This window comes from Rattus norvegicus, chromosome 3 (assembly GCF_021556685.1).
Source record: "Rattus norvegicus strain SHRSP/BbbUtx chromosome 3, alternate assembly SHRSP_T2T, whole genome shotgun sequence".
Classification (NCBI taxonomy): domain Eukaryota; kingdom Metazoa; phylum Chordata; class Mammalia; order Rodentia; family Muridae; genus Rattus; species Rattus norvegicus.
In genome coordinates, this window is record NC_141536.1 from 147,562,405 (window position 1) to 147,584,668 (window position 22,264).

A 22,264-nucleotide genomic window follows, 5' to 3' on the forward strand; every position below is an offset into this window, starting at 1 on the left:
CAGTGGTTCTAAACCTTTCTAATGCTGTGACCCTTGAATACAGTTCCTCATGCTGTGGTGACCCCCAACCATAATGTTATTTTTGTTGTTACTTCATAAATGTATTTTTTGATACTGTTATGGATTGTCCTGTAAATATCTGTGTTTTCTGATGGTCTTCGGTGACCCCTATGGAAGGGTCAGCCTATCCCCTAAAGGGACTGAGACCCACAGGTTGAGAACCACCGTTCTAGAGTCAGCCTGTTAAGAGTGTACAGTCTGGAAGGAGGTACTCTGTTTTTTAGCCTCCTAACTTTGGGGGAAACCATCTGACCTTTTTCAGATGACCTTTGGGGGAAAGCATCTGACCTTTTTTTTTTTTTTTTTTTTTTTCCGGAGCTGGGGACCCAACCCAGGGTCTTGTGCTTCCTAGGCAAGCGCTCTACTACTGAGCTAAATCCCCAACCCCCTGACCTTTTTCTTGACATGGTTTTATCTGTGGTCCCATGCTATTTCTTCATTAGGCATCCCCAGTTTGTGTCTTCAAAGTTTCATTCAATGATAACAGCCTAAATCTTACAGGGCTATCAAAACCAAAGTGATATACATTCAGTATTTAGGCCATGACCTAACAGCTAGCAGGGATTGTTTTGTGTTGGTAATGGGACTTGAAAGCCTGTAGTCAAAGGGGCCCATTTTAGATCAAGGTTACTTGTGACCAAATTCTGGTTCCTTCATTTAATAACTGGTGACTCTGAAACATGTACTTGGACTGTCTGAATCTTGATGGGTGGTGTAAGAATAGTGATTCTAACAATAGCAATATTCCTAGTGAGTTTGAGTGAAAGGGGGGTTTACAGGTAGAACATTCGAAGGTGTGTGTGTGTGTGTGTGTGTGTGTGTGTGTGTGCATGTGTGTGGTGTATAGTTGATTTGTGCAGCTTCACATGTCCATTCACGTGTATGTGAAAGACATAGCAAGATGTTGGGTATCTTTTTCTACAGCTCTTGAGACAGGGTTTCTCACTGAACCAGAAGCTTCCCATTTTGGCTAGGCTGGCCAGCAAGCTGGGAATCATCTGTCTCTCCTCCCCAGTGCTGGTCTTACAAACACATGAAGTCATTCCTAGCTTTCCCCAACCCCCACGGGGTCTGGGGATTTGAACTTAAGTCCTCATGCTTTTTAGCAGATGATCTTATCCACTGAGCCATCTTCCCAGCCCAACACTGGTGCTCTTGAAGACAGTGCTATGGAGCAAGGCTGTTCATTATTCAGTCCCCCTTGCACAGGTCTTGATTCATGGGTTGTCTTAAATGACAAGCTGGCCTGCTGGCTCTCTTCTTGTGTGTTAAAAATGTTATTTTTCACTTTTAATTGACATAATAATTGTGTATTTGTATGGGAAGTGGATACACACACTCTGGGGTGATTGACAGCAGTCACATTCTTCTCTGCAGGAGTACAGATGCATTTTTCTTGACATGTTTTTAATCTGTGGTCCCTTGCTATTTCTTCATTAGGCATCCCCAGTTTGTGTCTTCAAAGTTTCATTCTCAGAATCTATATTTAGCCTACAAACACGCCAACTCTTTGGACTAGGGAATTGGTTGAGTTTTTGTTGTTTGTTTATTTTTTGTATCACTTCTTCACTACTTAGAGCTTGAGACATGCAGGTTGCTAGTAAATGCCATTTTCCTATGGTGGCCGCTGTCCTGGTATCCATAGTTAGGTTTTACCTTTACTTCTGTCTGGGGTACTGGGGTGAGGTCTATGGATTTGAGAACCAGGCTGAGACCCCTTACTCATAGCATGGAGTTCTGGGATTTGTTGACCCTAGGCATGTAGCCCGTGGACCACTTGCTCTGACCACTGAGCAGCAGAACCCTGGCTGACTCAGCATCCATCACGGAGTGGACCTGTTCAGGAAATGTTTGCTGAGTAGAGGATGAACAGCGTGCAAAAATCAGAGGGTATTTTTCCTCTTTCCATTCTTCATTTACAGGGAGTTAATAAGCAATGCCTTTTTTGAGGTAAAATGTACCATCAGCATATTCCTTATCAAAGTGTTATTTTCAACATTAAATAAAATCTCAGTGGGCTAATGTCTTTTGGGAAAGTTAGTTGACTTATTTTTAATGAAGTTTCTGGAGTTTTCTTTAAAAAGCCTATTCTTACTTGTGACACAATTTATAATCAATTCATCATGATAACTTGTATATATTGAGTTCTTTCTGGTGTCAAGGGCTAAGCTTGATTTTTGACACATCAACTTGATGGCCATGATGGCAAAGCAAGGGAGAACATGAGAAGTTCCTGGGAATGTATGAGAGCCATGCCTGGCAGGGCAGATATCATTCCTACCTATGTGCCAGTGACCTGAACTCAGTCTACTTTGTAACCCAAACAGGATTGGAGCATGTATGTATATGTTCAGTGGCTATTATCGCTGTTCCTAGGCTCATAAAGTTAACTGAGTTGCTGTGAGTCATATTGATGGTAAGATGCAGGGTCAGAAGGCAAAATTCATGTCTCTTGACTTTCAAATCTATGCTCTGTCCCAGAGGCTAAATCTGGGCTTGAGGAACAATCTGGCCTACTGTTCGGATTTATTTATTTTGTAAATCAAAATTTTGAAGCACTACCACATGGTTTTAGGTCTATAGCCATTTTTATGTTGCATCGGCAGTGTTGAGTAATTGTGACAGAGACTATAGTCACATATTCTCCGAGATTTGATATTTGTCTCTTTGTGAAAAAAATTCCAACCTCTGCTTTGTGAATATATTTGTATACAATGTGACTATATATGTATATATACATACTATATAACTATAAATCATTGTATATAATCATAATATATAGCTATGTAGTATATCATTTATACTACATCACTGTATAAAATCATAGCATGTAACTATAAACGATACATAAATCATATGAATCATTTTTATATATTATCCAGCTGGTAGGAAACCAGGAAATTGAGGATTCTAACTTCAGGATGTGTCAGGTGTCCCTGAAGTAGACTAGATTCCTGCCTCTGCCTTTTCTCTACACTGGAGTCTTTTCAGTTGTGGGAAAAATGGTCTAGATTTGGGTTTGTGAATTGTTGGTTAGACAATGTTCTACCCACCATCTTTGTGTATGCACATGTGTGTGCATGTACATGTGTGTATGTATTTATGAATGCATATATATGAATGTGTATATGCATGTGTGTGCATGTACATGTGCGTGTGTATATATTTATGTGTGCATGTATATATGTATGTGTATGTATTCGCATGTGTGTATATGTGTGTATGCATATATTTATATGTATGTATGTGTGTGTACCCACATGTGTGCATGTACACCTGTGCTTGTGTGTGTGTGTGTGAGTGTGTGTGTGTGTGTGTGTGTGTGTACAAGTGTGTGCTTTAGTTGAATTTAAGTGCCTGTAGGTTGGGCATGCCACGTTAATCACTGTTCCCTTTTGTCTCTTACATGGGTGCCACCTTCAGGTACATTTCGCAACTTCAAAAGACATTAGAACTGGTGAGTCATTGGGCTCAGCTCTGCTATTGTGAGTCCTGAATCTTAGAGGCAAAAGACTCACATTTTTGGATATTGGAGAATCTTAGTACAGGAGCCAGCTGTAGACATCCCAGACACAGGGATTGAGAATTAGTTCCTTAGGATCCAGAAGAGACAATTTAATTGCCTCAAGACTTGATTTATTTTTTTGTCTCTGATAGTTAGAGAATCGTATGGTGATAGAATTCTAAGATAACAACCAAGATTCCTTCCTATTGGGTATGCCTTTTTGTGAATATGTGCAAGATATATAGATATGATAAAATATCACTTTCAAGATTATATGTATTATATGATGAAAATGATTTTTTTGTAAATGAAAGAATGGCCTCTGATCATTTAATTTTGTAGTCACACACAAACAACAATAGTGTAAACAAAATAGCAATAACAACAAACCCCCAAGCCCTATAATCTCTGAGAAGGATTGCCTGAACCAGGTAAGCCCTTCAGAGTGGCATGAGGAAACAGGTGACGTCCTCCTGTTGGCCTGAAAGAGCAAAAGATCACATTATAAACCACGTGTGAAGAAGACCACACTGTTTGAACTGAAGGCAGCCCTCAGGAACCCATGCCTGTCAAACAACAATTAAACAGAACCTCTGCCATCTATCAGTATGAAACCAGAAGGCCCCAAGCTCCCCATAAGACCCCAGCCTATGCCTGGACTCTTGGCCCAGAGATACTTTAGATAACAAATTGTGTTGTCTCAAAGTATTTTGTGGTAATTGGTCATGCAACTATAAAAAACCCAAGACACATAGCTGTCTCAGAGTGGTATGGGAAGGTGAGTCAACACATCATGTGCTTTGTTCTCTGGTACTATAGAGCTTGGAACATTGTAGCATCAAGGGAAGCCTGATGAACTAAGCTCCTTCTTTCCTTCCTTCCTTTCTTCCTTCTTCCCTCCCTTCCTCCTTCCCTCCCTCTCCCTTTCTCTCTCTTTCTCTCTTTCTCTCTCTCTCTCTCTTTCTTTCTTTCTTTCTTTCTTTCTTTCTTTCTTTCTTTCTTTCTTTCCCTCCCTCCCTCCCTCCCTCCCTCCCTCCCCTCTCTCTCTCTCTCTCTCTCTCTCTCTCTCTCTCTCTCTCTCTCTCTTTCTTTTCTTTTCTTTCTTTCCTTCTCCCAGAGACTTAAGGTGCTTCTTGGAAGTTTGGCTTTTGCTTCCTTGAAGACAATTCTTCCTTCTGATTGTTTGGAAAAATAGAGCCAAGTACGTTAGTATATTGGTTTAGTTCCTATAGGAGATGGTTAGGACAGAATCATTCTCGAAATAGGAAACACGCATAAAACTTGGGTGGATGATAGGAATTATGTAGTCAACATAAACAAGTTTCAGTGGTTTTAGTGGTTTATATATTTGAATGCATAGTCACTAGAGAGGTAGAACTGTTTGAGAAGGATTAGGAGGTGTGGCTTGTTAGAAGGTTGTCCATCTTGTGTGGGGGTGTTTTGAAAAGTCCAATCTAGACTGAGTCTCATCTGGTCTCTTCTCTTCTCTTCTCTCTTCTCTTCTCTTCTCTTCTCTTCTCTTCTCTTCTCTTCTCTTCTCTTCTCTCCCTCTCCCTCTCCCCCCCCTCCCCCTCCCCCTCTCCCTCTCTCTGTCTCTCTTTTCTCTCTCTGCCTGATGCCTGGGGATCAGGATGTAAAGCTCTCAGCTACTACTACAGCACTATGCCTATTTGCTTCCTACTGTTATCATATTGGTCTAACACTTTGAAACTGTATGGAAGCCGCTCTATTTTATACATAAAAAAGGAAGGTTTTCTTGAAGGAAAGCCATGATGAAATGTGGGAGGTGGAGCAGGAGGGGCAGGGAAGATGTTGGCTCCCCAGACACAAGACTCTGAATCCCTGGGTCATGAATGACCCATTGGGTTTCTCCACTATAGGGCAGGAGGTTTGGTCTTTATATTTTTTTTTTCTTTTCTTTTTTTCGGAGCTGGGGACCGAACCCAGGGCCTTGCGCTTGCTAGGCAAGCACTCTACCACTGAGCGAAATCCCCAACCCTTGGTCTTTATATTTTATACTCACCCACTATTGTTTGAGATCTCCCCAGTAAATGCAGGAGGAAGAAAATTCCTTGGCATCCTTAGCAGGATGGATGCTGTTCGCCAGGCATATTCGTTCCAAGAATCTCCAGCTGTGAACTGCTGATGCTGGGACAAGTGGGTGTAATGGGAGACTGAGTGGGCACCAGGCATACTCACTGGGTTCCCCTTTCCTTCTGGTTGGTGGTAGACCAACAAAATGCTTGTGACTCCTGGTTATGTGCCCGGCACTGTGCAGAATAATGGGGGTGCATTAAGAATGAAACTCTTTCCAGAGCTCACTGCTGCCTGAGAAAGGCAGCCATAGGACAGTCAATTATAAAGCATTGCAGGGCTATGCTGGGACCTACTATGACAGTGTCATAACTTTCTCTTGCCACCCATCACCTCCAGTGCTATTAACTCTGTCTGCCAGTATGTTGAACAGCTATAGCCTCTTGTCTCAATCCATGAGGACAAGTAATTTGGAATCTTGAGGATTTCTAGGGTGCTAGTAACTCATGAACTGTGAGTACCCATCTTTATGCACAGGATAGAAATTCTGAAGATCATTTCCCGCCACTGCTGAGAGGGCCCCTGTTGCCTAGAGCACCACAGCATATTTTTTAGTTGATCTGACTGTATTTTATTCTTACCTTTCTGTTGTATTTGTGCACTGTTTTGTTGCTTCCCATGTAAGCTACCTGGATGCAAGCCCGAATTTCAGAGAATACTTTTAGGGAGAATTCAGGATACAGCAAGGTCTCTTAGGGGACCTAACATGCCATTGTTACCAGCCCAAGGACAAACATAAAAGTTCTACTAACTAAACTAGTATCTCAACTGAACCCCTAAAGATGAAATTTGAGGTCAAGAGTAGAGGTTGGAAAAAGGTGTTCCCGGTTGAGAGAAGAAAGCTTTCCATCTTCCTGGAAGTTTTTTTGGCCTTTCTATATTTGCTGACATTCTCTCTATTCTTCAAAACCCAACAGGCATTCTTTAAAGTCTTATTTGGATGCTCCAGACAGTCTTCTACGAGAACACTACCGTGTATTATAGCAACTGACCTGTAGTTTATGCAGGTGCCATCTGGACAGTAATCAGAATGATTCTCAGGCCTTCTATTAGGTGTTTATTGCTGCCTTAAAATTACCTCAAAACTTAACAGCTTAAAAATACTTTATTATATCATGTTTTTTTTAATGGGTCAGGGAGTGAGATACAGGCTAACTGGAATCTCAGACTACCTTCAAGGTGTAAACTTGGACTGGGGGGACTCAGCTGAAGGCTGACTAGGGGGAGATTGCCCTTCAACCTTATCTATTTGCTCTGCATTAGTCAAGGTTCTCTAGAGCAATGGAACTGATATAATGAATCTATCTGTCTGTCTGTCTATCTATCTATCTATCTATCTATCTATCTATCTATCCATCCATCCATATCAAAAGGTCAATTATTAGAGTGGATTACATGCTGTGGTTCATTATGTTCAACAATGGCTGTCTCCTAAAGACGTGACCAAAATCCAACAGCTGTTTGGTCTATGAGGCTGGATGTCTTGACTTGTTTTTAGTCTGTTGGACATCTGAAGATGTAGATTCTAATGCCAGCAAAGGAGTGATGTAGCAGCAGAGTAGATGAACTTGCCAGTGAGAGTGAAGGCAAGTAGGCAAAGTAAAATTACCCTCTTCTATGTCCTTTTATGTAGGCTGCCACTAAAAGGAGTGACCCAGATTGAGGGTGGATCTTCTGACCTCAGGTGATCCAAGAATAGTCCTTGGGTTTCAGTTGATTCCAGATGTGTTGGGAACTGTTCAGGCAGCTAGCTGCCTCTGCCAATTATTTAAATTTTTGGAAGCGTCATCCCTACACTTCCTGCATACTCAAATATTTATTCCATCTCCAATTTTCTGATGGGTTTGAAGACTAGATATAATCTCACAATGAAACCTAAGTTGTTCAGCATTAAAGGTGTTCTAGATTTAAAAAGATGGCTTTCAGATAGTAATACAAAATAAAATAAAAGATTATAAACTCGTCAAGATAGATGATAAAATAATTCATCCAAATTGCCAAATATAATGGACTAGATGCTATAAGTATATATCATACCTTATAATTTACATAATTGTTATAATTATGTTCAATTTATATCTGAGAGAAAAGGAGCCTTTCATCAGACTAAAAAGGGGAACTGTTGAAGTTTTGTCTTTCACTGTGTATTGTAATGCTAAGTGTAGCCCCCCAAGATGAGAGAGTCCACACATAGTCGCTAAGTGACCCTGCTTCTAAGTTATCTGTGTCTGGTAAAAAAAGACGCCAACAGCTAACAACTGGGTAGAAGAGACATAGGTGGGGCTTAAGTTTCCTGGGCTTAGGGTTAGAAGAAAAACACAAAGGAAAAGAAAAGATGGAGGAGGAAGAAAAACCACTGTGGGTTAGGTGAGCCAAGAAGACATGGCCCCGAGGGCCAGCCAATTAAAGTTAAGAACAGCCCAGATAAAAATAACAAATAAAAATTCAAAGTTATCAATAAAAAAGATTCTCATAACATAGAGGGTAGGTATCTGCCCAACTCTCATGATGTTTAAGACTTAATGTAAATATAAAGATTGTGTGTGTCTTTTATCCGAGAATAAATTGATTAAGGAGGGGTAGGAACCCCGGATCAGGATTAATAATTTCTACAACAGTCAACTTAGATTGTCTATCACATGGTCCATGGCAGGACTTAGTCATTTGTCATGTGGGCCTCTCAGAAGAGCAATATGGCTTCCTGTTTCATTGGAGCAAGCCTGTAAGAATAGTCAGTGGGACAGGAATGCCTGAGAGTGAGGTGGAGTTTAACCCTTTGCCACCTACTTACAACAGTGACTCCTTCTTTTGCTTATAGTCTGTTTGCCAGAAGCCAGTTACTGGGTCCTTCAGCACCCAAGGGGAGGAGAGTATACAGGAGTGCAAGTTCCAGTGAATAAGGGGGAAACCTCATATTCATGAACAGTCTAAGGGCTGGAGAGATGGTTCAGAGACAAGTTGCCCACTGACCTCTATATGTGTGTCGTGATGTTTACACCCCTACTCCCATATACAAATAAATGTAATAAAAACTTTGAGAAAAGGTTCTGAACTCTTTTTTGCAATTGGATTATACTCATGGGTTATCAAACTCTGAGGTGTTCTAGAATTGTCCAGGGAACTTGAAAACATCGGATGCCCAGGCAGTTGTTTACCAGACTGATTAAGTCAGTCTCAGGGGTGGACTCTGGTGACAGCACTTTCAGAAAGCTATCTAAGTGATTCCAATATATAGCTAAGCCTGATAATCTCCTGTTTGAGCAGCCCTCAGGGAGCCGTGGCTTCTGCTATTCATGCCATCCCCTCTGATCTGGGCAGGGCTGCCTCTTGGTTTAATCAGCAAAGCTCGGTAGATTCTTGAGTCACAGGAAATACTGGCAGTGATGTCTTTTGGCTTTGTTGTGGGGGTGTCCCTGAGATGCCAGGTGGGAGGTGAGCTGTTCTCTGGAGAGACGACTGGGAGAGGCCCTGAAAAATGCTTACCTGATATGCCAAGCCGTTACACTTTGAGGTGATTTGATTCAGTTACTTCTTTTTGCTTTTGGACAACTGTCCGACCTGAGTGCATTGACAGTGTTCACTCCCTGGGGTGCATTCAATAGCTAGGATGGCTGCAGCTAAGTTGAGTTAGCTAGGCCAAGAGCTCCCTTCACCCCCAGATACTCTCTGCCCTAGGACCTGAAAGCAGAAGTTTCTCTGAGTTGGGAAGTCCTGACACTGGCCCAGAACAGCTTGAATATCAGGCGACTCATTGCATGGCCTCTCTGAGCAGAACAGAGGACACAAGAAACGTTTCTCTATTCAGGGTGGAAGATTCTGATACAGTTAGTTTTGGATCAGAGAATCTGCATTTCTAACAAGCTCTGGCAGTGTGCTGATGGCACTGGTCCCTGGATCATAGGTAGAAACTGCACTGGGCATGGTCCAGAGAACCCTCCTTGAGAGGCACCCTGATCTTTATATTATCTGAAGTATCTATTCAAACATTTATATCTTTATTCCAAGATTCATAACTTTAAATACGTCATTTACAGTCACAGTGAGCACTTCCTAGAAAACCTCCTATGGATTCCTTCAGAGAATCATCTAGAGTGAGAGATCCTTTATGCGATCATGGTGACCAGTAAGGAAACAATATTGATAGAAATAAATGGATAGATGAATGATTAACTCCAGAGCTTACATATATGTCAGATATATATACATGGGACTTTTCTCTGTTTGACTTAGAGATATGGATCTTAAGGCTAAGTAACCCTGAGGGCTGACTGGTGTTCATCCTTCCTGAGTAAGAGAAGATAGGGTTTGACTGCCACTAAGTGCTTCTCAGATGTAAGCCATTTGGCACTAAAGGAGTGATAGTTCCAGACATAACTGAGTGGAGGTGAGCGTAAATGTAGTCTGAGCTTCCCTAAGGTCCAAGCACACACTCTCGCCCTTGAGTTTTCTGTCACATTGACATTTTGCATATTTCCAAAGCCCATTTGTGTAGGCACAGGACTGACTTCCTGTGTGCAGGGGTGGCCCTGGGAGGCTGGGTTTCCATGAGCCCGTTTGGATTATAAGTCTTTGAAGACATCTGCAGGGAGGGGATAATTCATTCCAGACAAATGGCTCCCTTTGCCATGCAAACCAGAACCCAGGAATGGAAATGAGATTTCTAATTACATGGGGCATTTCAGAGCCACCTGCTGGCTCTGGCATCTCTCAGAGTGGCTGCCCTGTCGAGGTGCTGGGGAGTAGGCCTGGCCTCTGAGGTTGAGCTGCTGTGAGGGAGGCCTTCTGGGTCAGGGCATGAGCTTCAGCCTTCAAAGTCTTCTAGCAGCTGCATCCAGCTGGGTTTGCAGGGAGCCGATGCCAGGAAAGGCCTTCTCTGAATTTAGCCTTGATGCCTTCCTGCTGTTTAGAGAGCCCTAGGACCTGCCTTATATGTTTTGGAGCTTCCGGTCTATGCTTGGTTTGCCGAGCACTGGGCTCAGGGGTCCAAATCTGGGTGCTGAACACTAATAATAGTTGGGCTTCCTGGGAGCACTTTCTCCTACCTCTTCCTGCTGGTTACTCCTGAAGGAGGCACATGGATGGAAGTTGGGGTGCAAGATGTTTGCATGGGGTATCCTCATGAGTGGCAAGAGGAATGATAGGGTCGGGAGGCAGGAAAAGTCAAGTCATAATAATGCACATCCCCAACTTGGAAGGAAGCAAGCTCTGGAGTAATCATATATATATATATATATATATATATAATATATATATATATGTATATATATATATGTGTGTGTGTGTGTGTGTGTATCAGATTTTCCTTAGATAATATTTACCTCACTATTATCAGCATTGTCTTGTGTTCCCAGAGACTGGGTCTCTATTGCTGCTTTGCTTAGTCACTGGCCACTCGGTCCTTTAGGAAGGACACAGTGGGGCTGAGTCAGAGAGGGACTCAAGGAATCCTACCCCTTACCTGATAGGGCCCTGAAGCTGACTATTGGGGGCCCGTCTCCACACAGTACCCAGCAGATGGCAGTGAACAAATCAACACAGGAAGTTCTGAGCATCGCGCTTCATATCGTCCCACATCTTCTTTCATCCACTGGCCTTAGGAATGGGACTTATGTCTCTGCACAAATTTATGCTCACATTTCACATCTCTATGCACAAATGGCACAGATAGTCACAGAGGTCTATGGTCGTGTAGCTAAGTTGTCGAGGCACAAAGCTGCCCCATAAACATTTATGTTGATGCCCATAGACAAATGCTACCTCCAACCTTCATCAGAGAAGCTTCTCTTTACTGTGGATAGCTGTGAGTGCGGAGAGGCATGGCTGCTCGAGGTGCTAAGACTAAGCGATGGCTGAGTGCTTGGCTCTAAGTAGAATATGTGTGCTACCTACTTTAAGGCTCAGGAATCATCACAGGGGTGAGGGTGGAGAGGATGTAGAAGGCAGGGCACGTCATGGAGATCTGTGACCTGCTATCTTCTGGGTATGGAAAAGCTATCATAATTATGATTTCATGGCAGCTGGGGTTGCTTCCAATGGACTTACACAACATTAGACCTATCATTAGTCAATTATGGGTCAGGGAGGGGCTCAAAGGGTCCTACTTCTCCCTCCTGAATTATTGGCTACTGGTAGGTGCTCACAGGGTGTGTGTGGGCTCCTTGTCTTCAGTCGAATACCCACAGATGAACCTACCAGGCTTCAGCAGACTTCTTCAGACTTACAGTCAAACAGATGGCTCTGGTTAAACTTAGTGGGTCACAAAAGAAAGCAAAAAGACACAAGAAAGGGACTTTTAGGGAAGGGGGTGTAGGCAGAGGTGGGAGGGAAAGAGGGGAGAAGGGGGGGGGTTGAGAGGAACCAGAATGCATTAGATATATGTATGAAATTGTCAAGAGCACAGTTAATAAAAATGGACTCAGTGTCTACAATAATGTAATTTTTTCAATAAAACCATTCTAAAACGAAAATTGCAAACACATGCAAAACTCACACAAAAGAAAATAGCAAAAATATGGTGATCTGTGTGCCAAACACTCACCTTCCACAGTGATCAGGCTTTCCGGCTATGTTCCAGTAGTCCCAGGAGGCTGGGGAGCAAAGGTCCGATTCAGAAGCATTCTTGCTCACCTGTTAGTATATCAGATGCACCCCTAGATGGGAAGACAGGCAGAAGCAGCAAGCAGACCATGGTGTGACTGTTTGTGGTAAATCAAAGGAGATTATTGAAAGAAAGCATTCACTGCAGTGTTTGGCACACTCTAGGGACTTGGAAATGTTAGTCAGATAGAACACGTCCTCTTTAGAGATAGAGCATGGATAAAGTGGAAGAGGACTTAGCTCTGTCTATGTAGGGCGACAAATATGAAATAAAGATATGATTCTCCTTTATTCTTCAGTCATGAAGGTGGTCTGAAGCTGGTGTTCTAGGCACCTGCCACCACCTATCAACTGGGTTTGCTTAAGAGACGAAAGTGCTTTCCTCCCAATAGTTAAATACACCAAGTACCCTTTCCCTTCTAGAATGTCTGATAACCGCTACCCAAGTAGATGGTTCAGGATCTGGACCACTGTGATGTTGTGCATTGACTGCATAGATCCCTCTCTTCCATTCACAAAGTAGGGAGTTTCCTATAGGAAAAATGGGCAAGGAGAAGCCAGCTTTAAAAATATTTGAGAGTAGAGGTTGGAGCAATAGCTCAATTGGTAAGAGCACTGGCTATGTAAGCATTGAGACTTGATCTCAAAGCTCTGGAACCCGTGTAAAAAGGCAGGCACCATCACTAGTCTAGTTCCAGAGTTCTAGATGCAGTAAAAGACCCTGTCTCAGAGGAATAAGTTGGAGAGTGATAGAACAGGACACACGCTGTTCTCACCTGGCTATATGCACTTGCACATGGCTATATGCACTTGCACATATATTCACATACCACGCACACACATCATAACACACTCACACATATGTAACTTCATTTTTTTCAAATCCTACTTTTAATGATGGTTCTTAAAAACTTTAACCTCCCTTGTAGCCCACCACCCACCAGAGGTAGTGGGAAAAAAGGGGGAGGGGAGGAAGTGGTCCTGTTTAGGAAGGTTCTTTGGAGCAACTCCTTTCTGTGTTGTCTGGAAATATGCAGTTCAGTTTATAAGTTAGCAATGGCAGTTCTATCCACTCACAAACATGTCACAGATATACCACCAGTCTAGTTCTGTAGAATCAGGAGAGCAAACACGAATCAGCAGTGGTGGCACTACCTAGCAGAGACAGCTAGACCTCAGCCTTGGCTCGAATCAGCAGGAGGGACCTAGAGAGATGCCAGGAGAAGTTCTTGGCTGTGCCTATCTCAATGAAGTGAAGTCCAGAGACCAAGAAGCACTGCACTGCTAGCTCTATAAGCAAGCCAGGTTCAGCCTCCCTCACTGTCCTTTGAGTCCTCTTTACAACCTCTAGATATCACATGCCCTCCATGGGTCTTGTCTTAGCATGTGCGTCTGTCTCTGCTAGCATCATTCTGCCAATCAGCCCAAGTCAAGTGGCAAGAAACTTCAGCACACCACCAGAAGTGTTTTGTTGCATTTCTCTCTATGGAGTCCCAATAAATGCAGCTCAACTATGCAATGTAAGGCAGACCAATACATGAATGTTGTTAGCAAAGAATCCTTCCTCCTGTGTCCTTTCATGTGTTTCCTTTAGCAGAACACCCTTTCTCCTGTGTCTGCTTCAGGGAAACATTCCTTCATGAGTCTATCTTAGTCTTTTACCTATGTCCACTTCAGGAAAGCACTCCTTCATGTGTTTGTCCCAGCAAAACACCATCCAACACAACTGACTTTCCAAAGAACCCTTAAGTTTCCACTTCGCATGTATACTACCTTCCCCACTTACACACACACACACACACACACACACACACACACACACACACTCACACACACACTCACACACACACTCACACACACACTCACACACAGTCACACACACATGCTCATACACACACTCACCCACACATACACTCACACACACACACTCACACACACAGTCACACACACATGCTCATACACACACACATGCTCATACACACACTCACCCACACATACACTCACACACACACTCACACACACACTCTCTCACACACATACAGACACACACAAACACACCCACCCACACTCACACACACTCACCTCCCCACACACACTCACACACACACACACACACACACACTCTCTCTCTCTCTCTCATACCCCCCCACCCCCCCCACACTCACACACACACACACACACACGAACCAAGCAAGTAAGCAAGCAAGCTAATAAATAAATACATCTATCAAGAGTAAAGTACTCTGGCATTTAGTATTCGCCTCCATAGTGGTGTTCTTTTCTACTCTTTCCTTCTATTTCCTTCATAGCTTTGCAGCTCCTCTTTGCCCTCCTTCTCCAGCCACTGGATATTCTCTAAGGCTGTGGCCTTCCGTATGTTGTTAGTCTCTCTCTAGCCAATGCCATCAGGTCTCCAACTGTTGAGCCCAAAGGAGCTAAACACAGAGGTGCTGGTATGTGCACATGTGTGCATGGACACATGGGAAAGAACTCTGAGCCTGTGAACATGACCCTGTAGTTTACACGATGATGACTGTTGGTTTTAATCATTGTGATTTTTTATCCCGAGCCCCAAAGGCACTGGTGATATTGTCTCCAATATCAGATATCTCATTGAAAGAGGTTGAAGGGGCACATTTGGTACCTTACTCTGAGAAATGTGGTATCCTTACAGCAAAGGATAGGCTTCAAACTTTGTAGTGATTTCCTACACTTGATCTTAGCCAAAAGGCCGAGAAGCGATGTAGTGATTTCCTTAAATGAACATTTATGTGCATGCTTACTGTTTAAGCATGGATGGATTGAGTGTGGGGGCAGATGGCCTGTCTACCATTGGTATGTGGTAGGAAAAGGGAGACACTGTGTATGGAACCCCTGGGATATGAGGGAGACCAATTTAAACAGAACCATGTTATACAAGCAGGCTAGGGTATAATCATACCAGCCCTGGGTATAATTCCACTCTGGAAAGCATTGACATATCTGGGAATCACTAGTTATGAAATTCTACATTTTCAAAACCACACTGTCTACTGTATGAAAATGTGTGTCTTACTACTTGTAGGAAGGAGCTGGTAAGATGAATCTGTAGTCTCCTAGGGCCAGGTCAAGGTCTATCTTATACCTATCGAGACTGTTCTGGTCTCATTGTGCCAGACCTGAGCCAGGATAAGTATGAAGGGAAGGGATGTCTGGCCTTGGCTGGCCCTGCACAGATGCCTTCACCCAAACAAAGCCAATAATAATTCTGATGTCATTAGTAGCAACAGTGTCGATGTCTGGCTGAGTAAATGCTGTCTGTGAGTGGTATAGGACCCATAAGTCCAATTTTGTTCTTCAAAAGAAGTCATATGTTGTTTTTCTTTTAATACAAACTCAAGGGTGCTCAGGTGGCAAGTGAGGGCCACCAAGATCTCTCTGTTCTGTTTCTTTCATTCTTGCTTGTTTATCTTGGATCCTTACCCTGGTGTGTCCACAAACTTCTTATGCCGGCCATAGAGGTGAGTGTCTTTCCTTCCATACCCTGAAGACTGCCTTGTCAGGGAGACTCACCTCAGCACAGGTGCATGTGCTTCCAAGTGGTTAAAGAAAACACTAACAAGTAAACAAAGGGAAAATATGTGAGCAGCAGAAAGTTTTGCTTGTTTTTCTGTTTTAAAACACTGCTAATGAGGACAGTCCTCAGGGAAAACTTTGTAGGATGAACACATTGGAAGTAGAAGTATAGGGCTACTGCAGAAAAGGATTGAAAACAAAAATAAAACATCGTGTTGATTATTTAAAAACTTAGATAATTTTTTCTCCAGAAGTATAGCTAACAGAAGAAGAAGAAGAAGAAGAAGAAGAAGAAGAAGAAGAAGAAGAAGAAGAAGAAGAAGAAGAAGAGGAGGAGGAGGAGGAGGAGGAGGAGGAGGAGGAGGAGGAGGAGGAGGAGGAGGAGGAGGAGGGGGAGGAGGAGGAAGGGGAGGAGGAGGGGGAGGAGGAGGAGGGGGAGGAGGAGGAGGGGGAGGAGAAGAGGAAGAAGAGATGATGAGAAGTAAAAGAAGAGGAAGAGAAGGGTGAAGAGGAATAGGAGGAAGAGGAGGAAGAAGAGGAAGGGAAGGAGGAGGAGGAGATGATGATGATGATAAGTAAAAGAAGAGGAAGAGAAGGGGGTGAAGAAGAAGAGGAGGAGAAAGAGGAGGAAGAGGAGGAGGAAGAGGAAGGGAAGGAGAAGGAGAAGGAGAAGGAGAAGGAGAAGGAGAAGGAGAAGGAGAAGGAGAAGGAGAAGGAGAAGGAGAAGGAGAAGGAGAAGGAAGTATCAAGTATCCAAGAACATCGTTTTTAAATGCTGCTATGGGTCTACATTTTTTTAAACCAAATCTTCTCTAGTGAGTCCATATTTCAGAGAATGCAGAAAGGTGGTTAGGGTTTGGGGTATAATTCAATGCGAGAACTTGCCTATTTGGGGTTAGACCCCAAGCACTAGAATAAAAAGAAGTGAAAACTAAAACCAAAAGACAACTAGGGCTTTGGAGATTGGTCACTGAGTTAAGGTACTTGCCACCAAGCTCGCCATCCCAATTTTCATCCCACATGGTGGAAGGAGAGGGCTGATTCCTACAAATTGTCATTTGACTATCACTTGTACCCCATGCATGAACCTTCCAAATAAATAAATGTACTAAAATTTGGGGCAAAAAGTCAAGACCAGAAAGTTCTCCAACTTATTAAATGGCATTAGTTAAACTTGATTCCAGGTGGGTGAGGGTGCTGGGACACAAGGAATTGTAGCTCATGCTGCGTTGCAAACACAGATGGGGACACTAATAAAATGTGAGCAAACCAATCTATACAATCTCAAGGACAAAATAACCACATGATAGCCAAGTTTGGCCGATCCTAGGAATTCAAGGAGACTTTGAGACCACAAGCTCTTGTAGCATATTTAAGATTGTTATTAGCCCAGGGACAAAAGCCATAAGCTCATTAAGTAGATGCAGACTGGACATCAGTGTTGCCTGGCTTCGAGACAGTGGGGGAAAGGAGTTCTATATTCTTTTAGCCCCTTTAAAAACACTGTTAAGACAACATGGATCAACAGTCAGACTTTGTGTAACTGTATGTGTGACCTCAAACCACCTAAAGTTGGTGAAATGCTTACTAAAAACCGAGAAGCAAGGGGTTGGGGATTTAGCTCAGTGGTAGAGTGCTTGCCTAGCAAGTGCAAGGCCCTGGGTTCGGTCCTCAGCTCCGGGAAAAAAAAAGCCGAGAAGCATGTACCCACTCAGGAAGGGACACATGGGAAGCAGCTAGTAGGATTACTACATAGTATTTATAGACAGTGTATTTTTGTGTAATGAACCTGAAGAGAAAGTGAAAGGGTGGACATGGAAATGAAGGCAATGCTCTGGTTTTACAGGCACAAAGTAAGGAATGGGATTTGGTGATGCAACTTGGAGGTTGTCAATTCTTCTTGGTAAAAACTGTGAAATGTTTTATTTCTTTTCCCTCAGTTTTACTGGTATATGATTGACCAGTAAACCTGTATATAATGATGTCAGGGGATGTCTCAGTTGACCAGATTCACAAGCTCTCCAGGTTCAGTATCCATCATTGTCTCTAAATACAATGTAGAGAGCTAACGAGGAAGACCCACAACATTGACCTCTGGGCTCTACATGCATGAGCTCTACCCAGGCTCTGAGTACACACATGCATGCATATACACGAATACACAAACATATAACACACACATCTGTATGCATTATGTAATGGTTGATATATTTAATTGATATAGCAATAATTTTACTTAATTATATTAAAATTATTATTATTTAAAAACACCTTACTTCACTTGCAGATCTGTGAGTTTCACAGGCAAAACATTTTTTGGTGTGTGTGATAGTTTTGCTATAATATCCAGTTTGACCTCTGCTTCTATTTCCTGAGTGCTCTATTTACAGGCATGTGCCACTATTCCTGGCTTCATGACTCTGTGTGTGTGTGTGTGTGTGTGTGTGTGTGTGTGTGTGTGTGTGTGTGTGTATGGTATGTATGTATATGTATATATTTACAGAGAGAACATTTAAAGTCTATTGTCTTTAAGTCTTTAAGTCTATTGTCTGTAAGTGCCCAGTACATAATAAAATATTACTGACTATAGTTGCCATACCTATATTTAGTGTCTAGGACTCATTCATTTAGTAGGTGAAAGTTCCTGTCTTTGGTTAGCATCTTCTCCCTGGCCATCCTACCTGTTCTTAGTCACCACCCTTCTGACAAGCTTGAATTTTTCAGATTCTACTGCAAAAAAAATATCTCATTTTGGTGTTATTTTACTCAGCACAATGGCTTCCAAGTTCATCTACATGGTCCAGCCACCCCACATCTGGGTATATCAAAAAGCACAACCTTGATTTCAAACGGGTTGCTATTCATTGTGATGTTTAGTATTGCTAATATCTGGGTGGTGGTCATGGAGTTTTGTTGTATTTCTTCTTTAGTTATGAAGTATTTGAAACATTTCACAATGAAAAAGACAAATTTAATTAACTTTGATGGAACATATGCCTACAATCCAACAATAAGAAATTCACAAAGCTTAAAGTAAGTTTCCTGAGTCTTCCTTACCCCTAAGTAAATATATATGTACATATAAATATATATATATACATAATATAATGTCTTCAATTAGCAGAAATACTAATATATATCTTGGGATATACATATCTCAGTGATAAGAAACTGACATATAATTATAGATGTGTATGGATTACCAATGGGGGTATGTTCTGAAAAATGCATTGTTCCTTCATTGTTGAGTAATACACACACAAAGTAAGACAGATAAGGTGTGTATAGGTCATAAGGCATTAGAGAATCCTGGACCTGTATGTGGTCCACCATTGACTGAAGTAGGATTACATGGTACACGACTGAAGATTTACCTTAGTGGCCAAAATTCATCTTCTAGAACTGTCTAGACTCCAAATCCATCTTCATTACTTGCTTGATTTGGATAATTTTTGAAACTTCAGTTTTCAGTTTATAAATGTAATGATGCTGGTACTTGCTATAGAATAAATTCAGTTACTCACCCGTCTGACACACAGTGAGAATGCACTGTAAGATAGTTACGTTTCTGCACCAATTCACGCCAATTTAGGTACAGAGCAGAGTACAAGCCATACATGGTGGTGCACTCCTTCAATTTCATCATTTGGAAGATGGAGTCCGGAGTACTCCAAGTTCTAGGCCAGCCTGAGCTACACAGTGAGGTAGTGAGAACAGATCTCAGAAAGACAAAACAAAACAGAAGAGAATATACAGATATTTTGAAGAGGATTGAGATTTCTCTGGATCAGAGGGATCCATAAAGCACAGGAATCATGCCAGAGTTGGGCTGGTCCTCAAACACATGCTGCCAGTTCCTAACAAAGTACAAATATCCCACAAGCCAGTGAGGTTGGTGAGCTCCACACAGTGGCCTTCTGCCACTCTGTGTTTGATACTCTCAGAACAGGTGTTGTGACACGGTGGGGATGATAGCCATGTGACCATTCTCACTTGCCACCCACAGGCTAGAGTCCTTGGAGACAGGAACTGCTTAGTCCTGTTCTCTGTGTAAGACAGCAACACTTCTGACTGGCCCACTTCCTTGTGTGTTGAAATACTGAGAAATGCAAGGTAGGGAAAGGGTTCTGGTGCATGTTCCCTGACATCTTCAGTTTCTGTTCTCCTTGAAGTACTATCTAATGACTATTTGTTGTGGATTTTGTCTTCCTCTGGTTCAAAGAATGTCACCGTGATAGAGTCTTCAGCGGTATGAGTAGATGTAAACTATGGTCTTTGTAACCACGTGAGTATGGCCCAGGACAAAGGTAGAAGGTCGGCAACACTAACACCTGGATTTATAGGTTATTAGGGAGGGGATGACTTGAGTATTAAAGATTCAAGAACCTTCTTCTAGAAAGAACCTAGAATCTGGAAAGTTTTTGGGTTTTCCCACAATACTTGAAGTGATTCTGGCCATTATGGGAAGACTCCAAAACTTTAGAAAAGCTAATATTAATTTGAACTCTAAAGATAACTATGTCTCTAATTCTTTTTATTATCTTGTTTGAAATATGTTATTTGTGTCTCTGAATTAGATGCTTTTCATAAGGAGATGAGAAAAAGCATTGATATGTCTGCCTTCCTTAGAGGGAAACAGAACTACCCTGTCTATCTATCATCACACTGTGGGGCTGCTCAGTTTGTCTCATCTCCTGCTTGGACCACTTGGGGAAGAATTCCTCTGTAAAGCTTTCTTCTCTTTTGCACTAACACAAGTACAGGCAAACAGTAAGTTGAAGTTCCAAAAGTCACCTCCTAGATTTAAATTCGTAAGTGATAAAAAACAAACACACCTGACTTCTAATGTTTAAACAATATAATTTGAATGGTAAATTTAGATGTTATTTATTTATTTACTTATTATTTTCCTTTTATTGAACATGGATTTTCCCCCTCACATAATCACATAACCTGATTATGGTTTCCATATCCCCTCTTCTCCACAAACTTCTTGCTCAGTAATTTTAGACTTATGTAAACTTATGCAAAAGACATACAAATTTCCACTATTCCAATGCCCCTCCACTCAGATTTTCCAAATGTTAGCGTTTTTATTTTTACTTCATCATGTTTCCTCTTTGTCCATCTTTAGTATTTTTGTGGACCATTTTGATGAGTAAGATGTGGGCATGACACCTGGGCCCTAAATGTGTTACTGTGCATTTCCTGATGCCAAGAGCATTTTCAAACATTATCGAAAGCAGAAGCCTCGGCCAACAGTAGGCCATATGTTCGAAAAAACTCAAGACTTCTTCCAATTTCATCACTTGTCACTTCAAGCTAACATGACTCCCTGCCCGTCACCTCCGGCTTCTTTAGTTGCATTCCTCTGTTTTACTTTGTCCATCTTTCTTTGTCTTGATCTTGACATTTTTTAAGCATGTCAAGAAGGCTTATTTTGCGGTCTGTTCTCCCATTTGTTTATCTGATGTTTTTTCTAAATTTTTACACATATCTATCCTCTTACAGGTCTCTTTAGCTTGTGAATGAGTTATTATTTATAAAGCGCCCAGTTCTGTGCCAGGTCTATAGCTTTACATAACTATTAGTTAGGTATATTTTCATGCTTTTCTTAGAGTTGCATAGAGTTGGCCAACTGAAGGCCATTGGAGAGTTGAGCAGGAAGACTTGCCATTTGGGGAAGACTGGATATTGCCAGTCTTGTTTCATATGCTGGACTTTTCTGAAGCATGTTTCCCACAGTAACCATCCGCGTGTGCATCCCGCTTCAGTACTTGATAGTATAAGAGAACAAAAATGAATTATTCCATTAGGCTGTCACACAGATTCTGGTATACGGAAAAAGATGGTGGTGGTATCTAAGAAGGCCGACTTATCAGCGACTTAGCAAGATCACCTCATCACTGTTCAAGAATCCAAATATGATGCTTGAGTGGTGGCTAGGGTCGCATAGTATAAATGGACTATGTGCAAGTCACCTCTATATCCTAGAAATAAAGGCTGCAGACTGTCTGCCAATGGCAGCAGGGTTGGTATGGGATTTGATGAGACGTTCAGCCTAATGCGCACTACAGAATTACATCTTTAATTCTTTCCAGTACAAACTTCAAGAAGTCGAAGGCAGCTTCCCCATGCTATCATGCAGTCTGCTCCATTCTGGGCTTTCTTTTTCCGTTCTTAATGGGAGGCCATTCTCTAGATCTCTGCCATTTGCCTTCTGCCCTGTTCCAAAATGCAGACTCGCAGGTCCTCTCTACCGTGTTGTATTTTCCTTCTCATGCTGTGTCACCCAGTCTGTTGTCAAACAAGAGATGGATTTTCTGTTCCCTACTCTATATTGTATTTACCTGTAAGTTCTTCAAACTCTTTGAAGAAGAGTCTTCTTGGAGACATACTCATTTTTAACAAGTAAAGACCTTATTTCTTCTTAAAATATTTATTAGAACTTTC

At 42.1% G+C, this 22,264-nt stretch overlaps 1 pseudogene; it reads right to left on the minus strand.

Annotated features, from left to right (window-relative positions):
- Nucleotides 1-14,881: 14,881 nt before the first annotated feature.
- Nucleotides 14,882-14,999, minus strand: LOC148006582 (U2 spliceosomal RNA; annotated as a pseudogene).
- Between the last annotated feature and the right edge of the window lie 7,265 nt (nucleotides 15,000-22,264).